The sequence below is a fragment of the Dufourea novaeangliae genome, unplaced genomic scaffold (genome assembly GCF_001272555.1).
Source record: "Dufourea novaeangliae isolate 0120121106 unplaced genomic scaffold, ASM127255v1 scaffold24, whole genome shotgun sequence".
Lineage (NCBI taxonomy): Eukaryota > Metazoa > Arthropoda > Insecta > Hymenoptera > Halictidae > Dufourea > Dufourea novaeangliae.
The window spans coordinates 59,993-67,054 of NW_015373905.1; positions in this window are offsets into that span (position 1 = coordinate 59,993).

Sequence of the window (7,062 nt, forward strand, 5' to 3'; positions counted from 1 at the left end):
ATTCAACTACGCGATACATTAAAAATGATTTAAAAAGTTTAAATACGTTTATTACTTTTCAGTATTCAAAAATAACCTTCAGAACTGAACTTAATAAATTTGAAAAATCTTATTTGATTTTTCGGAGTAGAAGCTATACCAAGTTATAATTTAAATTACGATAAAAGGGTATTAATGACCATGAAAATTATCATAATAAATACAATCGTATCAACGATCAGCCACCGAAAAGCCGAAGAAATGTGAACAATAAGGGTAAATAATTTTAACTTCTTGTATAATAATTAAATGTCACAATTTATGTATTTTGTACATATACATGTATGGTTTATAAATGTATGCTGTATGCTGTATATCTGCTCTATATATCCCATGTGCAAAATTTTAAACAAGTTGATATCACCTTTAACTTTTGTGACACCATTGTGAATTCCCTGGTATATATACATATATATATATATATATATATACGTCCTACACCCACACTCCGTGCGTGGGCGTTGGATGGAGGCGTCGTGGTAGTTTTGCTCCTGCGATGACCTTGGAAGCACCCACGTCACTAAATGGATCAGTGTACAGGGGTGGCGTTCATCGACGTCCCAACCATTCTTCTAGATTTTCTTCCATATTCGCTATCCGTGTTTCTCCTACGTCCTACGTCCTACGCCATACGCCATTCGAAACGCGCGTGCGCCCTCTAAATGCGGAAAACATAACCCTGAATTTTTGTGAAAGCGTGAAATTCACGGTGTCAAAATGATTTTTATATTCTCTCGAAGTCTAACTGCTTGCAGATAATATTAGTATTTTTTTTTTTATAATAGCAATCAATTTTAAAAATCTCATGAAATTGCCACTACGTGAAAATCACTGGAAATTTAAACAATATATTCACGCCATCGTATTACACGTAAAAAAATATTGAAGTGTTGTTCATTTCCATGTTTCTCGCAAATGTATCACTTAAGAGAAAAACACCAAAAACAAAAGGGTGAACACCATGTACAATGATACAGAAATTACTGGTGGAGTACTTCAACGTCAGCGTAAGTTTATGTTGTACGTTTTAGATTTAAAAGAGATGGCATGTATTTATGTACTCTCTATAAAGACAGAAGTGTGCATGCATACAAAAAAAAAATAAAAGCATGAACATCTGTGAACTATATAGTGTAAAACTAAAAAAGGAATACGATCTTGTTTTGTTTTGTTCGCTTATTTTATATGTCCTAGGAAGACCTTCGACGTTTTCTAAATCAGAAATTTAAACAGGAAATAGTTTATGACCTGAAAACTTACATCGACCAAAAGTTTCAGTATGTATATAACTAACATAAATCTTCGATACGTATTTATTAAATTTTCATTATAGCCTCAGATTAAAAAGTTGTAAAAAACGACCTTTACTATTTTCTTCGCGATTCCACCCAATTGCAAATTTTTCAATTTTTGTTTACACGTCATTTAATAAACTAATGTCTCTAACTTCGTAGAAGAACTCAAGTCATTTGGACCAATTTTAAAACAATTGTTCCGTTTTAAAGGGTGTACGAATACTTTTGGGAACGACTGTATATATAATCAAGACGTTATACATATAATATTTTCGAAAAAAGTATTTCAATGTTTTTTCTTCTCGTGTGCTGCAATTTTAATCATATACAGAACATCACGTAATCAGTGCGCAATCAGTGCGATTGACGATATTTTAACATTTAAATTTAGTCCAGATTCTATTGAAAAATATATTTGAAAGGGTCTACAGGGTATACACGTTTACAGATGTTCTAAGTTTTATAGAACAGTTTTGCTTGACGGCCTCTTAAATCGTTGGTTATATACCTACTGGAAGCTTAACACACAAAGAAAAAGGACACACTGCATAGTAATACAAGAAGTAGTGGGGACAGGTACGAGGAAAGTGTACCGGGATTATTCATAAACAGTACCGAATCCGTCTGCCAGAAAATTTTAAAGCACGACTATCTCTGCGTATTTAGAAATAAAATTCCAGCTGACTATAAAACATAGTAGTTACATGTTCTTTACAGTTTATACAAAAGTATGAAAAAATTAATGCTGTTTATTTTACATAATATTTTAGATTATTATAGCTTAAATTAATAAAAATTCTATTTGTTTTACTTAATAAAACCCTACTATAAGAAAGAAAAAAAGACCTTAACGAGGACGTAGAGGGGATATGTGGACTTTTTCAGGACATCCTCGGAATGTACCGAACGTCCGAAACGTACGTTCCCTGGACGTACATATGACGGTTTTGTGCTATTTGGGTATTGACAAGAAAAATGTTATTGTTTTGAAATTATCTGTTTTCTTATATAATTTAATGACCCCCCACTGGTTACCAATATGACAGTTAACTTATTAAATTGTCATTTAATGAATTTATGAAATAATTTGGATTAAATTAATTACATAGCAATAATCGCATAAAAATATATCTATTTGAAGACATTAAGTACTATTTTCTATGTTTTGAACAATTTTTAATTATACATATAGTTATACTCGAAGGAAATAAATAAACCGATTTAGATTCAACAAAAGTGCAAAATAACATATTCGAATTTGTAGCAATAGATTTAATAGACATTAAGTTTTGTTAAAATAATAGAAACGGAAAAAATTACCATATAATGTTAACAAATTTTTAAAGAGTTGATGAACCTCCTGCTTTTATTTCTGGCAACTTGTAACGTATATGTAACATTTCTTATAAAAAATACAAGGTTACTTTTAAAATTAAACACGTTTAAAGAACAATATAGAATCATAATGGATTATAAAAGAATTACTACACGTGCAGATATATGGCAATTATTAAACAAAAAAGTCATTGTAGAAATATTTATTAATTTAATTGACAATAACTAATATCTATTTATGATTTTACAAAAACAAATTAACATAGGTACACTATTGTGCGCGTATCTTGACATGGAAGAACGTGCCTTTACATAAAAGGTAAGCAACCTTGCCAGAATTCTCCACGGAAAGGACCACCAGGTGCAGATGATTGGTGCAGGCTATTGTACCCAAATTTCGCTAGGTATACAGGTATACATATACTCGTAGCATAGAATCAGTGGTCAGTTATTTTCGTGGAAATATGAATAGAAATGTAGATTGTAAAAAATACTGAATGAGATTCGTGGAATTATGAATTAATTTAAATAAATAATACTTACACAATTACAAATGTTAAATTATTGTATAACTAACACTTGTAAAATATGTATATATCATTTATATTTTAATACCTTAATCGCAACAAAAATTGATCCTCTATTATAGAACATATACGGGTCATTCCAAGCCAAGTGGATCATTTTTATACTCTGTACATGATGTCTGGGATTTTTGGTAAAACTGAAATGTGCTATACTTCATGTGAAAATAGGAGGTAGTTAAGTCATCATTTTGCTGGTTTCGAAATTGTCTATAAAGTACAGATCCTCAAAGTTGGCAATTTTTACTAATATTTACGAAAACTATCATCACAAAAGAATTTTTATCTCCGTGATTGTTAAAGATACGAACTTGATTGTTTTTTCATTTCGGTCGCATACTGGATAATTATTTGTAATTAATGTTTTGTTTTGTGCGTAAAGTTAGTTTAGCATTGCACATATATTAAAAACATTGTTGTTTTACAAATTTGACGACTACGTTACAAATTTAAAAATTGTCTTAAAATCCTAAAGGGGTAGAGAAAAGTTACACCAGTTACTGTCCTCAATTTCTAGTGCCGACTTCATCCCTACCATAAGACCGCGCAGTTTATTGTATTGATATGTCTATAGTAGACATATATACGGACAGCTGTCGTCTTCACCAAGCACAAGATTTGAAGTTTAAAAAACGTAAGTTAATAAAACTTATTTCTTGAGTAACAGTAGTCACAGAAACATTGTTAGAATCATACATAAATGTTTGCAATTGTTGTCACTGAGTCCCGTGAAGCACTCCTCCTTTACTTCATATTTGGACAGGTCTCACAGCATTATATGGGCTGCATTCGACTTGACCAAGCACTCGGCGTGTAGCTTAAAGAACGTATATTAACCCCACGTCATTGATAATAACAATAAACGACCAGAACACTGTCAAAATCGCATTTAATCGCGGATTACCACTATTTTTTCGACCTGTGGCGCCACCCGTGGCAATTCGCTCAAACTACTAGCCAAATCATACCGATCGATGAGTGAAAATTCCTAGTGATGGAAAAATGCGAATATTTCAGTAATTAAGTACTTAAAATGAACGTCATTAGTCTCAAATTGTTCCTCAGGATTTAATGCATGGACTCAATAGTGCAGAACCCCTGAATTAGTAAAATTAGTTATGCCTGTATTACCGTAGCCCCTTAAGGGACGGCAACACCACTTGCGACAGATTTCGAATACATTTACACCGCTGAACGGGCATCATTTTTCCTCGTCACTCATCAAATTCGAAGTTTCAACAACGTAGATTAGTTCTTTCTAGCGACTGGAAACCAGTAATTACAAGAACATTGTTAAAATCACATTTATTTGCAACGATTCACACTGTATCTCGTCATGCGTACCCTGTTTGGTTCACTTTGAACAACTCTTAGAGCGTTATACTGAAAGCTTTCGTCTTGGACAAGCATTCTATTTGTAGCTTAAAGAACGTAGATTAATCTCCTGTCATTGATAATTATAGTAAGTGATCGGAACACTGTCAAAATCGCATTTAATCGCGGATTACCACTACTTTTTCGACCGGTGGCGCCACCCGTGGCAAATTGCTGAAACTCTTAGCCAAATCATACCGACAGGAATGTGAAAATTCCTAATGACGGAGAAATGCGAATATCTCAGTAAATAGGCGCTTAAAATGAACGCAGTTAGTTTCAAATTACTCCTGATGTCCCAGTGCATCGACTACCTACCGCAACACCCCATAATTGAAAGAATTATTTCTGTCAACACTGCATATGTACTATCAACACTGGTAGAAATAATTCCTCTAATTATGGAGTTCTGCTGCATTCGATCGACGCATTGAATAGTGGGAAATCATTTAAGACTAGCAACGTTATCTTTGAGCGTTTAATTACTGAGATATTCGCATTTTTCCATCACTAGGAATTTTCACTCACCTGTTGGTATGATTTGGATAGTATTTTGCGCGCATTGCCACGAGTGGCGCCACCGGTCGAAAAAAAAGTGGTAATCCGCGATTAAATGCGATTTTGACAGTGTTCTGGTCGTTTATTGTTATTATCAATGACATGGGGTTAATATACGTTCTTTCAGCTACAAATCGAATGCTTGGTCAAGACTAAAGCTGTTAGTATAATGTTGGAAGAGTTGTTCAAAGTGAACTAAACAGGGTACGTATGACGGGATACAGTGCGAACCGTTACAAATAAATCTAATCTTAACAATGTTCTTGTAATTACTTGTTTCCAGTCGCTAGAAAGAACTAATCTACGTTGTTCAAACTTCGAATTTAATGAGTGACGAGGAAAAATGATGCCCGTTCAGCGGTGTAAATGTAATCGAAATTCGGCGCAAGTAGGGTTGCCGTCCCATAAGGGGCTAAGGTAATACAGGCATAACTAATTTTTCTAATTCAGGGGTTCTGCACTATTGAGTCCATGCATTAAGTCGTCAAGAATAATTTGAGACCGAAGACGATCATTTTGAGCGCTTAATTACTGAGATATTCGCACTTCTGCATCACTAGAAATTCTCACTCACCTGTCGGTATGCTTTGGCTAACAGTTTGAGCGAATTGCCACGGGTGGCGCCACCGGCCGTAAAAATAGTGGTATCACGCGATTAACTGCGATTTTGACAGTGTTCTGGTCGTTTATTGTTATTGTCAATGGCAGGGCATTAATCTACGTTCTTTCAGCTACAAATCAAGTGCTTTACTTAGACGAAAGCTATCCGTATAACGGTGTAACAGCTGTCTAAAGTCAACTAAACGGGTTACGCATGACGAGATACAGTGTCAACCATTGCAAATAACTGTAATTTTAACAATGTTCTTGTAATTACTGGTTCCCAGCCGTTAAAGAGTATTATTCTACGTCCTTTAATCTTCGAATTTAATGCATGACGAAGAAAAATGATGCCCGTTCTCACAAGTACTAGTTTCTAACTTCCTTTATGAAAATACAAATTCCAAAATCTTCTCGCGCCGTACGTCTAGGGCAGTTCTGTCCTGAACTTACGCAGAGAAGGTAATTAAAATCATTTAAATGAAATAATTAATATTTCTTATTTCTCATAAATATTAAGACGGGGTTGTTGTTTAATAATTTATGATAAAATACAAATTATTCATTTATAAAGCTTCATTACAAGATTCCACATCTTGAATGTTACCTGTATCTCGATTTCTAATAGTTATAATTATTAACAATTTGCATTATAAAACAACTGGCGAAATATTTAACAACATATGTACCCTGGAGGTATCTAATTGTTATGAATATGACATTGTTGAAAATATTTAACTTATTGTGAAATAATTTCACGCGAATTGAGTAATGAACAAACTCGCAGCCAATTAGCTCATACTATTTGTTATATAGCTCGTCAACTCATAGGTGATTATGACTGTCAATTATATCCCCCCTTTGTGCTTTTTGCAACATTTTCCCCAACGAATCTAGTTGTTGATTTAATCAATATTACCAAATTATATACCAATATATCAAAGTTAATATTACCTGACGTATGTTTATTGGAATATACGTATATACATATAAATTATAATGATATAAAAGTTTGAAATACAATACGATGCGCTACGGTACAATACGTCTATTCGAATCAATTGCTCCCTTGCGACTACAACAATAATGCTATCCGCGTTCGGCGCAATGCGCTAATACGGAGGCCAACGAAATATCACTGTAACACTTAAAAAAGTGTTAAAGTTCCATTTATATCATTGTCCTGTGAAAATATTCATACTTCCATTAGCATTCATATTCCAATCAATGAATTTACAGAATAAGGAAAAGGAATCTAAAGTAATTTTCAGTAGTTC